At 41.2% G+C, this 21,496-nt stretch overlaps 1 long non-coding RNA gene across 1 annotated transcript in view; it reads left to right on the top strand.

Annotated features, from left to right (window-relative positions):
- Positions 1–552: 552 nt before the first annotated feature.
- The window catches only part of LOC306643084, a 68,440-nt gene continuing 47,496 nt past the window's right edge, over positions 553–21,496 (top strand). The window contains exon 1 of the long non-coding RNA XR_013758819.1: positions 553–3,136. This is a non-coding gene — a long non-coding RNA (uncharacterized lncRNA). The remainder of the gene's footprint in view (positions 3,137–21,496) is intronic.

Raw genomic sequence — 21,496 nt, 5'->3', positions numbered from 1 at the left:
ATTCTACATGTGCTTAGAATGTAGAATATACCTAAGTGGGAGGTTTGTTTAAAGATGAGAGATTATACTTTAGATATGAGACATCCCCCAAAAGCTTATGTGTAAGAAAATGCATGAAAGTTTAAAAGTGAAATGAGTGGGTTATGAGAGCCTCATTAATCCACTGGTATCGGTTATCTGGATGGAAACTGTAGGTAAGTTGGGTACGCCAGGAAGTAGTCAGTCAAAGGGGGAATGCCTTTGGGGATCATAGTTTTTCTCTGTGAGTAGAGTCCCTCTCCCTCTCCCTCTCCCTCTCCCCCTCTCTCATTGCCATATTCTGAGCTCCTTTCCTACTCCCTACATTTTCACCATGATGCTGTGCCTCAACTTGACCTGAGAGCTATGTAGATCATGGTCAGATGACTGAGATCTCTGAGACCATGAGCTAAGTAAACTTTTCCTAATCTTACTTGTACTTGTAAATTTTCTTGTACTTGTTAGATTTTTTTTTTTTTTTTTTTTTTTTTTTGTCACAGGCAACTGAAATACAGACTAATTAATCCAGTTGAAGATATTTCAAGGCACTACATCATTTGAGATGTGGCCTGGATATTTCTAGCTACCTTTAGCCTGATTTACAGTGCAGCTCAGGAGCAAAAGACAGAGTAGTTGGAGGTTTTCCAGAAAAGAAAGCTTTGTAATGTTGGTGCTAAAGATGGTGTAGTTGATAAAGATGTTAGTTCCATTACAAAGAAGCTGAGTAGTTTGTACTAGTACACTAGAGAACACACTTTGAGGCACCTCAGGAATGGAAGGACCCCACCCTTAGCAGACTCAAACCTTGTTGGAGAGGAGAGCGTCAGGGTGCACCACTTGCACAGTGCAGCCTGGGAATCATTACGTCAAGATTGATTTTGCAGTGTGACTAACACCATACAGGCTTACAGAGGGCCTGGGTCAGGCTGTGCTGGCTGATGTTCTCATTCACAGCTGGCATTGTCCGTGCGATGCTGCTTATCAGGATTACAGAATGCAAGCATTGTGGGGTCATGAAGGTTGGCACTGATCCTTCAGAGGACAGGGAAGTGACTGGTGACAGGGAAGTGTATGTCACGGTCAGAGTCCAAGCCATTAGCCCCAGAAACAGTGATTTGTCAATGTGTGAGGGTGGAACCAGTGTTGTAATGGAGGCCTCATTAAGTTAGTGGTGCCAGACCTATGAAGTGTCTCCGAAGGGAAGTCAAAGGCAGTGTGAGCACGCCCGACTCCAGGGATTGGCCCCACAGCAGACGAGGCTGAAGGGGAGAGGATGCCCAAGCCCTCGGGGACCCATATCACACCATCATGTGCTCTAGTTCCACACCGGGATCACTAGACTGAACGTTTGTTCTGCTGTACTTTGTTCAGTTTCCTCCTTGCTAGATTCCTGTTGTTCCATTTTGGGCTAGTTGTGTTTCCCCTTGTGCCATTGTATTTTGGAAATGTTGATTATTAGAGAGAATTATAGCTAATGTACCTACAAAAGTTTTGATTGTGCTGCTTTGCTTCCTCCTGAGATAGCCAATAACTGAAGAGACAGAGAAGTGGGAGAGGAAAGGTCTTCATTTCACAACAGTCCAGCATATCAGAAGATGAATGGCTAGCACCTGGTTTCATCTCGTTTAGTGCTCCTGAGTGAAAGTGCATATGGTATGCTATGTGGGAGTGTTCTCTCAGTCTTGGGCAGGTGTGCACAAGGTGGTGGTTCACTAGTCTTGACAGATGTTCTTTTTCATGAGCTGGGGTCCTGTGGGTCTTATCTGGACCCAGTGTACACTGAACCATCCTGGTCCTGTGGACGGGATTGTTTAGACGCTTGCATTCTGAAGGTGTGTGCATCTGGTTTCTTCCTAGTCTATCTCTGCTCTACAATTCTGTCGATACCTTTTAATTTGGACATTTCCTGTGACCTAGAAAGGGGGACTGTGGAGTGCAAGGGTTAGTGCTTTTAACTAACTCTGTGGCTGGTCATCAAGATGGGGCTGAGGGTGTGGGGAGACAAGAAAGCTATGCTCATGAATCAGAAGAAAGAATGGAGTAAAAAACCTTTTCATTCAGGGTTCAGCAAAACTGTGGTCCCTCGAGTCTCAGAAGAGACTTTGGAGAACTATTGAGAAATGCAGGCACTGTTGAGATTTGTGGACTCTTGGAGATGGACTTAATGCTATTTTATTTTATTTTATTTTTTTCTATGAGCTTTTTGGAGACCAAAGGATAGATGTTACTGTACTGACCTTTGGTGTCACCAAAGACTCACCTATTAAACCTCTGGTTTCCAGCTGATGGCACTATTGGGAGATGGTGGAACCTTTTGGAAAGTGGGGCATATTTGAAGGAAATTAGTTCATTGGGGATGTGCCCCTCAAGGGGTTTGTTCTGGGACCCCTGTGAATTTCTGGCTCTGTCTCTCTTTGCTTCCCAGCTGCCCTGAGGTGAGCAGTTTCCTCTGCTACACACTCTCTGCCAGATGTTCTGCCTTGACACAGGTCCAGAGGCAAGAGGGCCAAGTAACCATGAACTGTAATCTGAAATGATGAGCCAAAAGTAGATCTCTACTCCATTGAACATACTGATCTCAGGTACTTGTCACAGGGTTGGAAAGTGATCAGGACAGCTCCTGTCCAAAATGCAAGATGCCCCAGCCCCTTCCACTAACCAAAGTCACCTCCTCTGTTAGAAGCAGGGAACAACTGATACTTCACTCACTCATCTGTTGGGCAGCAAACATGCCAGTAATGCCCCCAGTATAGAACTAGGGCATGTAAGGATGCCCAAGGCCTCTCCTGTGAGAACACGGCAGACCATATTGAGAAATTGGAGCAGGCATGGCCTATGGGAGCCCAGGTGGACAAGCCTGGGCCTAGCATGGGAACAGACGTTGTGCAATTGTGTGGCCCCCCATCTAGCAGACGTCTGGGCTGACAGTGGATACTCAGAAGGGCCTATTTGGGGTGATCCTCTCCTTTAGGTATCCCCTTAGTGTCCCAAAGTAGCAACATCTCCAAAAGAGTTATCTAAGAGGGCCGTCTTCCTATTTGAAATGTTTTGTCTGTTGAGCACTTGCTGAGTGACTGGCAAGTGCCTTTCGGTTCTTGGGAATGGAGCAGTATCCATTGTGAGTATGTAGGAGGAGTTATTGATATCTATGTATGTCTGAGATTTGTTGCTGAACTTCAGACTCTGAGGCATTGTGTTTATGTGCATGTTTGCAACATACAGGTGATTGTATGCATTACCTTTGAGAGTAGAAATCATCATGTGTTAAAAAGTATGTTTGGTTCGAATCTCATCAGGTATTGAGGGAGGGTTTGTGTGATTGCATTTTGGGTTATGACTGCTGTGTTTTTTCCTGTGGTATGAGGATATGTATAATCCATTTTAAGTGTTTCGTTGGAGGTGATCAGAATTATGAAGCTTTGTAAGAAAGGCTATTGATCGTGGTTTATTTGGGCTTTGGTGTGCCTTTTTTTTAGATTTGACCATGAGGAACTCTGGGTGTACAGTCAGGCATCTGGAAGATGGGAAGTTTATGCAACTGAGAATTTTCAGAGTTCCACAGTGTGCTTGCAACTGTGTACATCAGGAGGTATGGGCAGTTCCTGCACATATCTGTTAATAGTAACAGAGTGGCTGCATGTACTTCTGGGTCACTGAAGGGACTCTGGGTGTACAATTGATTTGTAGATTGAGCGGGACACCTGTGTTCTCAAGCTTCTATGATCTCGGGCTCTGAATATATTTAGGAAATGTGGTGGCTGTGTATTCATTTTTGAGCTATCGGTGAGTGGTGTGTGTTTCCACCGAGGAAATTTAGGAGTTAGGTTTATGTGGGAATGCAAGTTAAGAGGCTTGGGTACTGACAATGTATATTGGCAATTTGTGGCATGTTGGGACTTGTGGTTAGTCATTAAGAGGAGTGTTTGGAGTTTTTTTGTGAATGTGTGTATTTTTTTGGTTTGGGAAGGGAGTGAAATTAGAGTGTACAGGGGTGAAATATGTGTATTAGGGCCACACATATGTTGTGTGTGTATGTGGGAAATGCTAATGGGTAGATTTCAGTTGACATCATTGATGTGTACATTTGGAGAGGGCTGGGAGATTTACATGTGTTTGAGAGTTGGTGTTTGTATATCAAGTGATCCCGGGGATATAGGATCATGTATGTGTATATTGGTGGTTGTGCCTGTGTCCTTTAGGGTTATGGATGTCACATTTTTTAATCAGACGTATCTGGTTGCATTCATTCTTGTGGAGATCTAAGAGCTATTTGTGTATGTTGGGGATGAAGCAATATTATTTTTATTGAGGGTGTATTTCTGTTGAAAGAATCAAGTCTGTGTGATTTTCCAGAGGATTAAGGATTTTGTTTATGTGACATCTGGTAACAAGTAGGGCTTGATATGTGTGTGTGCATACTCAGTGTTTGGTGGTATGATGTGCACATGTCTTCAGGGAGCATAGAGTGTACAGGGATGTGTAAGCCTGCATTTGGGAATGTACAGATAACAGCTTCATGCCTTTCACTACCTGACTGATCATGGGTATGTGTATTTGGGGGCATGAATCAAGTATATTTTTTTCAAGGGAAGGTGTTGTGTACGTATACAGGGATTGCAAGCATGGGGGCAATTTATGCATCTGTGTGTTTGGTGGGGTGGTACTGTGTTGTGAGTCCTGCACCTGTTTCCAAACTTGAGAGGTTTTGATGATATCTGCGGTGGAAGGGGTTGTAATGAGTGTGCATCCTCACATGTGCGTGTGCTTGTGCAACAGTGTGTGCACAATCTTTGTGGCTGGTTGGCGTGTGTGCATCCAAGGCTGGAAGGGGTGGCAGGAGCACATTGGTGATGGCAAGCCTTTCCCATGTGCACTAACGTTTGTTCCCGTGATCGGAAGCCCCAAAAGTGATTTCCTGTTTCTTGTCCTTATGCACTGTCTGGCTATGTTAGTTGTGGTGGGGAGGGGGGAACATGCCTCTTGTGCTCAGGTGGGGCTGGCCTCCAGGATCCTGGGCTGGTGGATGGAAGCCAGTCAGGGATGACTCCTCTGGAGTGGTTTGGGGACCTTTTCCTCCAAGGTGTGAGGTGGGACCATTCCCCTTCAGAATGGTTCAAAGGGACTGACTCAGGAAGGAAACTGCTGGGAGATTTACAGATCCAGGGACAATTATTGAGAGAGTTGTTTATGTGTTTCCACCTGTTGGTTCTTCCCTTGGATTTTTCCCTCCCATATAAAAAGGCTCAGACTATAAGTACAAGCCCCCACAGGCCCTCCCATCCTGATTGTATTGGTGACCCGTGTGCACACATGCCTGAGCTCACAGTGCGCATGCTTTGGCAACACCATGGGCTCTACAATTATTACACATTTGCTCCTCAATCACATTAGGAGAGGAGTGAAAAATTGAAACTACAGTGATAGTGGCTTTAAGGTTTCTTGAGGAGCTTCCCTCATGTTTATTCTTCATTTCTTGGCATGACTGAGTGAGTGATTCTTCCTTTGAACCTGAATGATCCTTTCACATTTCTTACTGATCAGTCCCACTAGTGGAGAACTTCTTTGGTTTTTTTATTTATGTGGAAATCAATAAAAGGAGTTTAATTTTTTATATGTGATCAAATACGCACAGCAAAATTTTACCCCATTAACTATTTGGGAAGGCAGGTTGGTGGTGGTCAGTACACTTATTTTGCCATTCTTCTGATACCAGCATGGAGCCACAGAACTTTTCTCTTCTTGCCAAATTGAAGCTCATTTATTAGACAATGATTGTCAATTTCCCTTATGCCCTATGAATCTACCATTTTCCTTTCTGTATTATTCCAATTCCTCTGTGTACTGTGCTTCACGTAAGTAGGATCATATAGTGTGTTCTCAAGGTCCATCCTGTTCTAGTATCAACCAATTTTTCCTTCATTTTTCAGAGCAAATAATATTCCATCATATGCTACGTGTAAAGCATTCTTCCTTGAGATAAGAAAAGGCTGGAATAGTGGAGTGAAATTGACCAAACTGCCCAATGTACATATATGGAGAGACCCATAGTGAATTTCATCTTTATGTATATCTGTAAAGCTCTAGTTAGGAAAACTATAAATACATGGAAGGAAGACCAGTAGAGAAGAAAGGAAACCAGGCCAGGAGGAGGGGAGGGAATGGGCAAGTTCTGGAGACAGAATGGGAACAAATTGCATTCCATGCTTATGTACAGTTATAAGGCATAACTAAAACATAAAAAAAAAAAAAAAATTCTTCCTCAATGAACCCTTGAGTATAACAGATGTTCCTGGAGTGATTATATTTATATAAATATCCATTAAAGTCCTTTCTTGTAATGTTTTAGAGGTATATGCTGCAAAGTAGGATTGAAGGATCATGTAAATCTACTTTTGATAATTTGAGGAACCAACATACAGTTTTCCATAGAGCCTGCAGCTCTTTGCATTCTAACTCACAGTGCATAAACTTTTAAATCAGGGTACAGCTCCACTGAATTTCTTTTGAGTCTCAGAAGAGACTTTGGACAAGGACTTTTGAGGAATTCAGGAACTGTTGAGACTGTTGGGACTCTTGGAGATGGATTGAAAGCCATGAGATGGGTAATGAGTTTATGAGGACAAGGGCAGAACCTGATGGTCTGGTTCTTTAGTGTCCCCCATAGGTTCATATATTAAACACTTGTTTCCCACCCGATAGCTCACTGGGCGGTAGTGGCACCTTTTAGGACGTGGGGCCCACTTTGGTGGAAATGAGGTCACTGGGGATGTGCCCCTGAATGGGCATTCAAACACCTGTTCCTTTCTCTCTGTGTGTCTCCTTCCCAGCCACCATCTGGTAAGCATATTTCCTCTGCTATCTGCTGTCCACCAGATGTACTGGCTGGCCGCAAGTCCAAAACCGAAAGGGCCAAGTAATCATAGACTGACATCTGAAACTATTTACAAATTGGGGCATATATGGCAGCAGGGAGTCCAGATGGACCAGCCCAGGCCTAGCATGGGAGCATATGTTGCACAACGATGTGTCCTCCCAGCTAGGCAACATCTGCATAGGCTGAGATGGATAGTCACATGGGTCTATTTGTGGTGATCCTCCCTTGTAGGTCTGAATGCTGTTGCTGCACTTATTTTTGAATTGAGGCATTGAGTGTATGTGCATGTCTGTGACATAAGTGATCATGTATGATACATTTGGCGATGGAGATTGGCATCGTGTTAAGAAGTATATGATTTGTTTTGAATATACTCAGTTATTGGCAGTGTTTCATTGCATTTTGTGTTATATTGACTCATTTATATTTTCCTGAGATATGAGGATATGTGTATTTTCAGTGTTTCCTTGGAGGTGTTCAGAATTATGAGGTTTGTGTGAATGGTTTTAGATTGTGGTTTAATTGGATTTGCAGTAGATGTGATTTCTATTTGGGTATGGGGAACTCTGGGTATATGATCAGCAGTATCACAGACAGGAAATTCATACAACTGGACATTTTCAGAGTTCCATGTGTTTGTGTGCTTGTGACTGCATTCATCAGGAGGTACCAGCAGTCCTGTACATACCTGTTATAGTGACAGCGGCTGCATGTGCTTTTTGGTCTGTGGGTGTATTCTGTATGTGTAGATTCAGACAGACACCTGTGTTCTCAAGCTCATGTAATCTAGGGCTGTGAATATATTTAGGAAATGTGGCTGTGTATTTATTCTTGAGCTGCAGGTGGGTGGTGTGTGCTTCTCCCGAGTGAATGCAGGAAGTATGTTTACATGGGAATACAAGTTAGGATGTTTGTTTAGTGACAGTGTATGTGCATTGTTCATGGTGTGGTGGGATTTATGGTTTTATATTAAGAGGAGGGCATGAAGGAGGGCTTATTCCCTCACCATTTTGGCTTGGTGAGGGAATAAGCTTAGAGAGTGCAGTGGTGTATTTTGCATTGGGGCCACAAGTGGGATATATGTGTATCTGGGAATTGAAGATAAGTGGATTGTAGTTGACATCATTATTATGTACATTTGGAGAGTTTGGGAATCTTTATGTGTGTTTGTGAGTTGGCGTTTGCACATCAAGTCTTTCTGGGAGTGGAGTCATGTTTACGTGTGTATGTTGTGGGATGTGCCATGTCCTTCAGTGTTATGGTTCCGTTTTTCTTATCAGGGTGTATCTGGTTGTATTAAGTCTTCTGGAAGTTCTCAGAGCTGTTTGCGTATGTTAAGGAGGAAGTAACATTACTAATGTTTATCAAGTATGTATTTTTTTGAAAGTCTCAAGTCTGTGTGATTTTCCAGAGGATTTAGGATTATGTGTGACTTGTAGCAACAAGTAGGGTTGTGTGGGAGTATGTTTGTGTGTGTGTGTGTGTGTGTGTGTGTGTGTGTGTGTGTGTGTGTGTGTGTGTTTTAAATGTTTGGTGGTATCATGTGCACATGTCTTCAGGGAGTGTATTTCATATAAGAATGCATAGGTGTGTGTATTTGGGGAAGTATAGTTCACTGCTGCATGTCCATGATACATGGGGAATCACTTGCATGTGCATTTGGGAATAGGGTCAAGTGTATGTTTTGGAAGGCAATATGTTTGTGTATGTATTCAGGAAATGCAGGTATGGGGTCAGTTTTTGTGTTTGGTGGGATGGTACTGAGCTAATGGTTGTGCACCTGTTTTCAAATGTGAGTGGTTTTATGGTATCTCTAGGAGGAGGGGTTGTCTCATGTGTACGTGAGTGAGTAAGGGGCATGTGCACATGTCTTTGTGACTGGGTGGTGTGTGTGTGTGTGTGTGTGTGTGTGTGTGTGTGTGTGTGTTGGGTGCTGAATGCAGTCCCAGGAGAACTTCAGTGATGGCAAGCCCTTTCCACATGCTCTTGTTTCTGTTAATCTGGTGTGTTGCTCACACTCAGCTGGAGCTCACTGGAGGTCGGTGACTGTGGCAGAAGTGAGATTCTTCTTTCTGATTCTTGTCCAGTGGGTGTGAGTACATTAGTTGTGCTGGTGGTTTGGTCATGTCTCTTGTGCTTGAGTGGTGCTGGCCTCTAGGATCCTGGGCTGGTGAATGGCAGCAAATCAGAGGTGACCCCCTCAGGAGTAGTGGGGGGAGCTTTTCCCCCAAGATGGCCATTCTTCTCCTGAATGGTTCAGAGGATCTGACTCAGAAAGAAAACTGCAGGGACATTCACAGAACAATTCCTGAGATAGATATTTATGATTGTCCACGTGTTGCTTCCTCCCTTGGGTTTTTCCCAATGACAAGACAAAGTCCAGGACTCTCAGTGCATTCCCCACAGGACCCTCCCATCTTGAAGGTGATGATGGCCCATGTGTACACATGTCTGAGCTCACAGTGTGCATGCTTGGCAACACCACTAGCTCTACAATTAGTATAAAATTGTGTCTTCAATCACATTAGAGGAGGAGTTAAAAGCTGAAAATCCAATGATACTGGCTTTCCAATTTTTCCTGAATGCTACCCTCATTATTATTCTTTATTTTTTGTCATGATGGAGTTAGTGATCCTTCCTTTCAGCCTGCATGGTCCTTTCACATTTCTTATTGATAGGATATCTGAGCTGAGAACTTTTCAGCTTTTATTTATGTGGAAATAAACAAAATTTGATTGTTACTTAATTGTGATCAAATACATATAACAAAGTTTTCCCATGTTAAACATTGAGGAACGCAGCTCAGTGGTTTTCAGTACATGTATATTGCCATCCTTCTGACATCATGATGCAGCCACAGAGATTTTTCATTTTACACATATGAAACTCAGTCATTTGTCAATGAATCAGTCTCTATTTTCCCTCCTCCTAAGGACTTGGAAACCACTATGCTATTTGTTCTATTATTTCAAATACCCTGTGTACCTCATTTAAGTAGAGTCATGCAAAATGTCTTCCTTTACTTGTCATAATATTCTAAAGGTCCATTCGTGTCCTATCATTGGGGAGAATTTCCTTCTTTATTCAGAACACATAATGTCCTATCATATGTGTATGCCACATTTGAGACATTCTTCCTTGAGACAGGAAAGGCAGTAGTAGTGGGATGAATTTGACCAAATACCCTAGTACATTCATGAACAGATCACAATGCATTTCACCTTAGGTATCCCTGTAAAGCACTAATCTAGAAAACTATAAACATGTAGAAGACCAGTACAGTAGAGTAAGGGGAACATGGCCAGGGAAGAGGGGAGGGAAAGGGTAAGTATTGAGGAATAAATTGGAACAAATTATATTCCATACTTGTATGGTTACATTAAAATGAATCCCAATATTATGTTTAATTTCGATACACTAATGAAAAATGGAAAATTGGCTCCTCAGCAGACCCTTGATCTGTTCAAGCCCTTTCTTGTAATGTTTTTGAGGTGGACGATGAGAAAAGTGGTATTGTAGGACATATATATCTACTTTTGATAATTGTGGAATCCCCATACATTTTTCCATAGACTCTGGACCATTTTGCCTTATAACCCACAGTGCACTAGGGTCCAGTTTCTCCACATTTGTTTCTTTGAAAGTAGCCATCACCATGGGTGTGTAGCTTTATCTCATTGTGGTATTGATTTGCATTTCTCCACAGATTATTGATGTGGGCCATTTCCCTTGTGCTTCTCAGGCATTTGTGTATCTGTTCTGGAGAAATCTCTGTCCAAGTGCTTTCCCCATTTTAATATTGGGTTGTTGTCTACATATTGCTGAGGCTCAAGGACTCTTTGTATGTCTTTTTCTTTTATAATAAAAGAGGAATGGCAATCAAGTAAAGAAAAAAGAATAACAGAAACATTTGCCTTTCTAAGCAAGGTGTGCTAAGCAGGACCAGTATGGCAGAGGCAGAGTTTTCTCATGGGAGAAGCATTTCTGACATGACAAGGAGTCTCGGGGTAAAATGGAGTCTATTTGGTCATTGCCCATATATCCTGGCCCATAAGAGTTATATCATTTTCAGGTTAGCAGTCTCTGATCTCCCTGACTAAGTAGACTCTAGTATATTATTTTATATGAGATGATAGATGAAATTGTTTTCTTGCTTTTCTTTCCATATTTTTATTTTTAATGTATAGAAGTACAACGTATGTGTGTGTGGGTTGTGCATTGGCACCTTTGCTTGTGATGGGCTGACAGATCTGACTCCATGAGAATGTTATAGGCCAGACTCTAAGGGAAATAACTAAACAGACTCCATTTTGCTCTGAGACTCCATGTTATGTAAGAAATAAGTTTCTCCCATGGGACCACCCCACCTCTGTACCCATCATCAGTTACTTAGTGTGACATGTTTAATAATATACAATGGCAGCTCCTATGTAGTAAAAATTACTCTCCTTTGACCTCTATTGCTCTTAACCAATGTACCGTGTAAACGGTAATTGTGTGGATGTTAGCAACCATTCTTTAGTTTGTACCTAGGTAAGGGTCAGTTTAACCCACTTCCCCTCTGTCAATGATCTCATGATGTTAGTTTGTAGCAACCATTCTTTAGTTTGTACCTAGGTAGGGGTTAGTTTGACCCACTTCCCCCTCTGTCGATGATCTCATGATGTTAGTTTGTAATTTTGAATCATAGCAACAGACACTTATGATTTGATGTGATTTTTGGTATAAGAACCCCTACAACCCTGTGGTCGGGGCTGTTCTCCCAATAGCCATTTTTTGGGGCATTGTGTGAGACGGTCAGCCGGCCGGCTTAATAAAGACTCTCAAATTTGTACTTCTCAGTGGTGATCAGTCTGTTCTTAAGTTGCGCCCCATAGCATTGCTGAATTTGTTAATTCTGGTGATCTTACTCATTTATACACATAAAAGTATGTCTCCTATGGACAGAGATAATTATGCATGTTCCTTCCAATAACTGTGCCACTTTTTTCCTATTTTTTGTGAAATTGATCTGGCATGGACTTGTGGTATGTTAAAAAGAACTAGTGAAAGTACATGTTCTTCTAATTTTGGGGAAAACATTTTAAAATCTGACCAATTTCATACCTGTGAGTTTTCCAGAATGTTGCTGTTCATTTTGTTATTGTTTTATTCTGTTTTTTGTTTTCTTTTCTCCATAGTAAGAATTGCCCTCAGGGCCTCACATGTACCAGGCATACACTCCACAAACCACAAAACTGTATCCTGGCACTTTTAAAATGTTTATTTTAAGGCAGGGCCTGGTTAAATTGTGCAGCGTGGCCTCAAACTTGTAGTTTTTCTGCTTCAGTGTGAAGGCTGTATTCACAGGTGTGCATCAACACATTCAGGTTATTTCTCCCTTCCATTTGTAGTTCTTTTTTTTTTTTTTTTTTTTTTTTTTTGTAGTCATGAAAGATGTCGATGTGGGGTTGGTGCATTCTCAGTATTTGTAGTTCCACATTCGTGTCAAGAACAGAGAGTTGGAGGATAAATGTGCTAGATGGAGCAAGAGGATTTATTGATGTGAGAGTACACTGCCTTAGAAAGAGGCAGCAGGCTCCCCAAGGAGAATGGGAGGCCTAGAGACCACATAGGATCCAAGAAGGTCTCTTTGAGTGATCACAGAGAACTGACTGGGGGTGACAAATTGAGTGAGGGAATATGGATATTGCTTCATGAGAATAGAGAATGTTGACAGAAATTTGTTTTCTCTAGGTTCATTTAGGATCTCGGCTCACTTAAGGTGAGGAAGTATAAGCGTTAGTTTCCATACTTGGTTTCTAACTAGGTGATAAGAACTGCTTTCTGTCAGGTTTCAAAAGGGTACAGCCAACAGGAAGAGAGATTAAAGGTTGTGGTCACTGTTAGTACTTGGAGATGTTGTCCAAAGGAGAAAGTGAAGCAGCAAGGAGAATGAGCAAAAGTAACTTCATAATGATGAACTACTTCTCTGGTTTTGAGGACTTATTTTTGTCAGAATGGTAATCAGGGCCTATGTAGTTCCATAGGTGTAGGATGGATTCTTGAACATTGTGTATGAGCCTGGAGTATTTTGGGATTCAGAGAGAGGGATTTAATCCAGGAGAGAAGGATCCATCTGGTATGGCCAGTACCTTTATGGCCTTAGGAGTAGGTAAAATGACCATGTAAGGTTTTCCCCATGAAAGGGTGTGCCATATAAATCTCATGTGGATATAGGGGCAGATAAACTTTCAGAGTATTCCTAAATCTAATCAGGGAAACAGGTGGTAACTGTAATCAGATTTTGGAATGGACTGACAAAGCTTAGTTCAAGCCCTCATACAGGAATGGTTGGCCCTTCTCAATTGCTCAAAGACTGAGGTTCTGAAGTAAAATTAGATAATACTGCTTTTGCTACTTACTGGGTAATGTATGCTATAAAAGTTGGACCATTGTCACTTTGTAGGGATCTTGGTAAAGAAACTGGAGAGGAGTTCCTTGAGGAACACTGTTGCTACCTCCTGTGCTTTTTCTCCCCTCTGAGGGAAGTTTTACAGCTACCTTGTAAATCTATCTATGAGGATTAGGAGTACTTTGTATTTTGAACATGGGCGCATAGGTAAAGTCTCATTGCCAGTCTTCCCTTGTGTATGATTCATGGTTTTGAGCTGGTTATATGCGGGTTTGTGGAGTTACTTTAGGTGTAGAGGGAATAGTTTTGGCTGAGCTGTGGGGTGGTATTTGATACTCCAATGTCCATAAACACCCAACTGACCATTCTCATTGTAGCATCTCTTCCCATGTGGAAGAAATCACACACTCCCTCTCTAGGCTTCCATCGTGAGCCCTGGGGCAGAACCAGTTTGCTGTTTATTCATAACCAGGATCCAGACCAGTCTCCTCCTCGTTGCTGAGCCCACTTAGATTCCTCAGTATTGTACTGAGAAGAGGGTAGGGTGTCAATAGAAGTAAACAGGGCATCTCGGTAGCAGATCAGAGTGTTGTCCATTATTGCTTGTCAATATACATGGCATTTTCCCTGGAAAACCAGGTCTTTTTTTGATGTCCTCTTCAATGGATCACAGCTACTTGTTTCGGGAGGTGGCTTGCTTCTAATAATTTTAGAAGTTTAGAATAATTTTAGAATTTGTATCCTATGTTTAATAGGAGTGTCTTTCCAGTTGATTGGATGTGCATGAAGCACTCTGAAGGCATATGTTGAGTCAGTGTAGATGGTGGCCGATTTGTCTTTGCATAGGACCAGTACTGGTGTTAGGGTAATGAACTCACGTTTTTGTGCTGCCCATATCTTCAAGAGATGAATCCTAGTTATTATGGCATCCCATACAAATATTGCTCCACTTAAATGAAATTGCTTTCATCTATGATGAATTCTAGTTCTAGGTTTTTGGGAGGTTGATCTGTAAGATCTTCTCAACTGGCACATGTAAAGAATCACACCTCCGTGCATGAATGATCAATAGTGGAAGATATTTCTTTACTTGTCACAAAGGCAGAATCTTTCATACAACCTTGAGATTATCTAGAAGGACCGTTTGATATTTGTTCAGTCTTCTTGATACTAGTCAGAGATGTCTCTATCTCAAGGACTGCCTTTACCTGATGTGGCGTAGGAACTTCTAATCCTTTTCCTAGAGTTAGTTTAGATGTCTCTTCCATTAGTATGGCTAGGGTTCTACTGCCCTTAGGCAAGGAGAGTATCTAGAGATGGCAGGATCTAACTTTTCTGAAAACTAAGCTACAGGATTTTTTTTTTTTTTTTTTTTTTTTTTTTTTGGTGCCCAATATTTAGACTAGTGCCTTTAAGGCTGTTCTTCCCTTTTGAGCCACAGAAAGGACAGAATGCTTTTGTAGATTAGGGATGTCCAATGTAGGAGTTTCTGAGTGATGACATTGTGTAAGGTTTTCTTCCACTCCAAGGGCTTTAAATCTAGTCCTTGATTTGCTGCATAAAAGGTTTTGCCATGACCCCAAAGTTAGACATCCAGATTCAGCAATAACTAGGCATTCTCACAAAGGCTCAGAGTTGATGTTTGGTCCCAGGTGGTGTGCTATTAGATTGCCTGGACCCTGTTCCTGATCAGCTATGCTTACCCTGGTGTTAGAATACATTCTGCTGGTCATCACACCACAAGCCTGTAATCCATGCACTCAGGAGGGTGATGCAGGAGGATGACAAGTTCGACGCCTGCCTCAGCAACTTAACATGGCCATGCATCGATATAAAAAGACAGGTGGTGATGGTGCTGAGTGGTTAAGTACCCCTGGGTTCTTTTTTTGTGAGAACACCTTTCTCAAATAGACTATACTGTAAGTAACCTTTTGTTGTGTGATCTGATCCATGGTTTAGAATCCCAGTAAACCCATTGTGCTAGGAAGTTTAGGTGCCAGATAGTATTTGATCAGAGTTCTCTTTGTCCAGGGTACAAGGAAGGGTGTCATCTACATACTGAAGGACAGTTCTAGCCAGAAGAGCTAAGTCTTTTGAATTCTTCATCAATACTCAGGCAAACAAATGGGGGCTGTATGTTCAGATAAGTTGTTTAGTGTATGTCTCCAGATCTCCCCATTCAGAAGGATATTGGGAATGGGATGCAGATGTGTAGAGTCAAAAGCCCCCTTTAGATCAAAGACAGTACACTGCTGAGTGGTAGATGGGGTCTGGGACAGAAAGGTGTGTTTGTTACCACGGGGTGGAGGAGGATCACTGCCTTGTTGACCCAAATTTAAATCCTGGAATTATGTATAGTCCCCCTTTGGTTTAGGCCCCAGAAGAATTGCGGTATTACAAAATAAGTGACAGTAAATTACAATTCTGTATTGTGAAGATGTATAGTGACTTGTAATCCATGCAATGCTTCTGTCCTTAGGGGATTTTGACTTTTGTATGAATAACTTGTTCCCTTTAATGATCTCTGTGCCAGCTGTGCATTCAGGGTTTGTCATGGTATTCCTTTGTCCCAGACTTTGCATCAGTCACTGAAGGAAGAGTAGGGGTTGTCAAATGCTGGAATTGTGATTTTAGTGGTATATTAGTCATCCTTTTGAAATTGGAGATGAGAGTAGCAGCATAGGATGTCAGGACAAAGGAAGTGTACCCTGTGTTCAGAAGGAACGGATTTGACTTCTGTGCCACCTCATGAACTACCCAGGTTTCCTCACGTGCAATGAGAATGTTGTTAGGGGCATCTTTGTTACTCTGAATTTTCTAGTTTTCTTGAAATGTTCAGGCCTTGTGTCTTGTTCCTTTTCCCTTTTCATTGTCAGGTGACAGGTCATCCTTACATATAGACAATGTCTGGGGCAGTGTGGGAGTTGGGCTTGTGCACTTTGGTGCCAAATGTCCATTTCCCTTGCATTTGTAGCCACTCTGCTCTCACTTGCTTCCTGCTGTACCATCAGAAGAATAGTTTTTTACTGGAGGTGCTGCTGACGATGAGTGCAATATTTAAGCCTTTCTCTTATCCTTCCTTTTTCCATACCAGGTTTCCTTCAAGACCCTGCTATTGAAGACAGAGAAAATCACATCTATTAAATGATTTTGCGGAGTCTGAAGTTTCATTTGAAGCTTTTGGAGTTTTCTCTGGATATGAGGGACAGACTGAGTCATAAAATGGTGTCCCATTAGAGCTTGTCCCTTAAGGGAGTTTGGATCTATGTTGGTGTACTTTCTAAAGACCTCATTAAGGCATGCATGGAATCTGCATGAAACTCCCCCATTAACATGCTCTCATCTGGGATGCAGCAGGTAGTAACCATTAAACATCCCTCCACCCGAGATTGAAGGCAAGAGTGAGTGTTTGGAAGTGGTAAAGCAGGAGGAAACTTCTGAGCAATTTCCAAGTCTTCCCTTTGGATTTTTTTTTTTTCCAATTACAGAGAAATGTCTAAACACAGACTTTTCGATTTAGTTTCGTGACTTCCCTTATGGGATGGCGTGTTCAATCAAATACATGGGAATTTCTTGATAAGAGGTTCCTCTTTGGGAGTGATGTGCAGGGATGATGGGAGCCTCCAAGGACATTTTATAGTACTTAGGAACCTGCAGAGGAGAGCCTGGGGCATACATGATTCATGAAGGGCCTGTTTGGTGTCTGGGTTATAATCTGCTTTGGAGAGAAAATGGGAACAGCCAACTAGAGATCATCTAAAAGATCTGGCTTTCCTATTGTCTAAAATTATCCTTTGTTTCCCAGCGTATGTCTGGATATTGATAAAATGCCTTGAAGGCTTGCATGCATGGAATCTGAGGTCTTTGGCCCAATCATTTGTTGAAAAACTGTAGTTGTATGACGTAATTTAGGCCAAGGTTGTTGGGCCTTGATTCCCCATATCCCATCATATATTATGTCTAGGCAATCTTACAGTAGAAAATGAAGCACTTTATCCTGAAGATATCAGGGTCAAACTCGTCTCAGTTCTTTTTTTGTAACTTTAGTTAGTTAGTTAGTTAGTTAGTTAGTTAGTTATGTGGTGCTGAGATTGAACCTGATGTCTCACACATGCAAGACAAGCACTTTACCCCTGAGACACAACCCCAGCCCCCTTGTCCCCATTGTTTAGACTTTCAATGTAAAAGGAATATCCCCCTGTGTTTAAAGTGAGACTCCCATGTTGTGATACCTGTCCCTAAAGGAAAGGATGATAGTGACAGACTCAGAGGTAGTTGAAGCATTCCTTTGGTTCTTCCGAATGAGTCGCACATTGTGTACGCAGAGGTTGGATAGTCCTCTTACTTCTGCCTGACTGCCAGATACCTCTGACAAGTTTCTGGGTTCCTCCAGTGACCTGTGTCTGCTTTCCTTCACAGGTGTGGCCAACTGTCAGAAGTGGGATGTTTGATGTATTGATCTGGACATTGTATCCCACACATTGTCAATTTGTAGGACTTTCCATCATTAATGAGCCTCAGGAAAAGCCCTCATGATCCCAAGTGTCAAAGGGACATAAGTCCTTGGGCAGTGAACCATAAAAGAGGCAGTAGTTTTACTGTGAGTTGGTCCTGTAAATAATGGGGAAGTTGCTGTCTCCCAGTAATTTCTATAAGCAGTCTTCCTTGAGAATTCTTGTACTCCTATATCGATGCCTTAAGATCACAGGGTGATCATTAGGTTTTCTCAAAGCTCCAGGAAGTCCAAAATAGTATCTATAGGGCTAAAACCTAGTCCCAAACCAGGAAGTAAAAAAGGAAAAGAAGTAAAAGTTGCCATAGCACTTGGACTATGGAATTCAGGGGTGGTGAGAGGAAACATGAAAGAGCCATAATGTAGCCTCACAAGACACAGAATGTAAACCTGTATGACCTGTGGGATTGCTTCACACTGGGTGTTTTTGTACCTTTATATAAAACATTATTTTTCTTTTTTCTATTTCTTATTGGTGCATTAAAATCATTCAGAGTAGTGTATTTTGTTGTTACCTGTTCACACATGTACATGATAAAACAATAACATGCAGGGTATCATTCCCAGTGTTTTCACTTTCCCTCTTCTCCTCCCTCCTGCTGATCCCTTTCCTCTGCTCTTCTGGTCTCCCTTCACTTTTCATGAGGTCATCCCTCCTTTCCTTTCCTTCTACCTTTCTAGCTTCCACAAAGGAGAGGAACCATATGACTCTTGACTTGTTGCATTTGGCTTTTCCTTAATGTAGTGTTCTCATGTTCCATCCATTTTCCAGCAGATGACATGATTTCATTTTTATGGCTAATAAAACTCCATTGTACATGGGTACATTTTCTTCATCCATTCAGACATTGGTGGACACCCAGGGTGGTCCCAAGGTTTGGGTGTTGTGAGTTGTGCTGTTGTGAACTTGGCTCTGCACATATCACTTTGCACATATGACTAATTCTCTGCAGTTAATACCAAGGTGCTGAATAGCTGAGTCATGTAGCGGTTCCATCCCCAGTCTTTTGAGAAGTATCCATGCTGATATCCAGAGTAGTTGTACCAATTTACAGTCCCACTAACAATGTCAAATTATCCTCATTTCCCCATGTCCTCTCCACCATTAATTATTATTTGTAGTGTAGTCATCTGCCTGGAGCGAGATGAAATCTAGTGTAGTTATGATTTGCACTTCTTACTTGCTACAGATGTCATACATTATTTTCATATATTGTTGGTCATTTGAATTGCTTTCCTCAGACATGCATGTTTAATTCATTTCCATGCTTATTCACTGTGTTATTTGTTAACTTGGTGTTAATATTTTTGAGTTCCTAATATATTACGGATATTAATCCTCTGTCTGAGGAGCAGGTGGCAAGCATTTTCACCTATGCTATAAGTTCTCTTTCTGCATCCTTTTTTTCTGTACTTAATTTTTAAAAAATTAATGGTATTGTGAGTGCATCATAAACATAGGTGATATTTTGGTTCACTTTGACAATCATACCTGCATGGAATACGCTTTGTTCCTGTTTGTTGCCCAGAACTTCTCTTTGCCTTCCTTCTTTCTTCCCCTGCTCACTTAACTCTGCTCTACTCATCTGCCTTCTGTTCATTTATATCTTTTTAAATTTGTGCTTTGAGATATATATATACAGTTGAAATTCACTATGGTTTGTTCATATATTTGCATAGCATGATTTGCTAAATTCCATTGCACATTCTTCCCTTATGCCATCTCTCCTCTGTCCCCTTCTTTTTTCCTTTCCTGCTCTGCTTATATCCCTTCCATTTTCATAGGATTTTCCCTTTTTAAAAAACATTTTTTAGCTTCCCCATGTGAGCAAAAACAATTGACCCTTGACTTTCTGAGTCTACTGATTTCACTTAGTATGATGTTGTCCAGTTCGATCTGTTTACTACTAGTGGCTATAGTTTCATTCTTCTTTCTGGCTTTATGAAACTCCATTGTGTATCTATACCACATTTTTGCTCATCCATTCATCTGTTGATGGGCACCCATGCTGGTTCCATAACTTGGCTCTTGTGAATTGCCCTGCCTTAGGCGTTGATCTGCTTGTGTTGCTATAGTGTGTTAGGATAGATACTAAAGAGTGGGGTAGCTGGGTCATTACTAGTCTTTTGAGGAATGTTCCCACTGATTTCCAGGAAAAAGTGTTTGTACTGATTTTCAAACTCACTAACAATGTATGAGTGTCCCTTTTCCCTACATCCTTACCAGTGTTGTTATTATGTGTATTCTAACTGATTGCCATTTTCAATGGAATGAGATGAAATCTCAGTGCAATTTTGATTTGAGTTTTTCTAATTTCTAGGAGATTTGAACTTTTTTTCATACATTTCTGGGCCATTTGTATTTTGTTACTCTCAGAAGGGTCTCCTTTGTTCTCCTGCCTATTGGGTGACTGGGTTATTTGTTTGTTTTCTGTTCAGATTTTTGAGTTGGTTTTTTGGTATATTAATTCCCAGTTGGAAGGGCCGCTGGCCAATATCTTGTCCCATTATGTAACTTCCATCTTCATTCCCCTGTTTTTCTTTGCTGTGTGCCAAAAACTTTTTAATTTGAGGCTGTCCAAATCATTGATTCTTGGTTTCATTTCTTGAGCTTTAAGCAGTCTTATTAAGGAAGTACACGCCACACCAATATGTTAGTGTATTAAGCCTGTGTTTTCTTCTATCAGTTGCAAAATTTCTGTTCTAAAGTCTATGTCTTTGATCCAATTTTTGTTGTTTTGTACAGTGTAAAAGATTGGAATCCTGTTTCATTCTTTTGCATGTGTATATCCAGATTTCTCAGCACTTTTTTCTTTAAAACAGCCACCAATACCTTCTCCAACATGTGTTTTTGGCACCTTTGTTAAATACCTCACAACTGTATCTGTGAGGATTCGTCCCTGTAGCTTCTGTATCTGTTGACTTCCTGTTCTGCTTAGATGCCAACACCATGATTGTTTTTGTTAGAATAGCTGTGTGGTATCATTTGACAATAGGTACTGTGATGCCTGAAGCATTGCTCTTCTTGCTCAGTAATGCCTTGGCTATTCTGAGTCTTTTGTTCTTGCAAATGAATTTTAGAACTGTTTTTTTCCTAGTTTTTTGAAAAACGTCATTTTTAATTTCGTGGGAATTTCACAGCATCTATGTAACAGTTTTTTCTGTTACGACTACAAAGACAATTTTAATTCTGTCTATTTAAGGAAATGGAAAGGCCTTTCAATATTCCAATTTCTTTTTTTATTTCTTTCTTCAGTGTTCTCTAGTTGCCATGGTATAGATCTCTCACCTTAATGGTTTGGTTTATTCCTAGGTACTTAATTTGATTTTCTGAGAGTATTTCTGATTTATTTTTCATGGGGTTCTTTACTGGTGTCTAGGGAAGGTGCTGATTTTCTCTTGGTGATTTTGTAAACTGCTGCTTTCCTTAATTTATCAAATCTAGCAGCCTTGTGGAGGAATGTTTTGGATCTTGAGTACAGGATCACATCTTCTGAATAGATACAATATGACTTCTGCTTTTCATTTTTTTATCCCTTCCATCTCATTTTTCTGCTTTATTGCTCCAGCTAGAATATACAATACTATATTGAATAGAAGAGTTTCGAATGGGACCTCTTTCACTGTTTCCAGATTTTAAAGGAAATGTTTCATTTTTTTCCTAATTCACAGAGATGTTGAGTTTGGGTTTGTAGTG

This window comes from Sciurus vulgaris (genome assembly GCF_902686455.1).
Source record: "Sciurus vulgaris genome assembly, chromosome: 13".
NCBI classification, from domain to species: domain Eukaryota; kingdom Metazoa; phylum Chordata; class Mammalia; order Rodentia; family Sciuridae; genus Sciurus; species Sciurus vulgaris.
The sequence above is the reverse complement of the archived record's forward strand: the minus strand, read 5'-3'. Positions and strand labels throughout refer to the sequence as shown.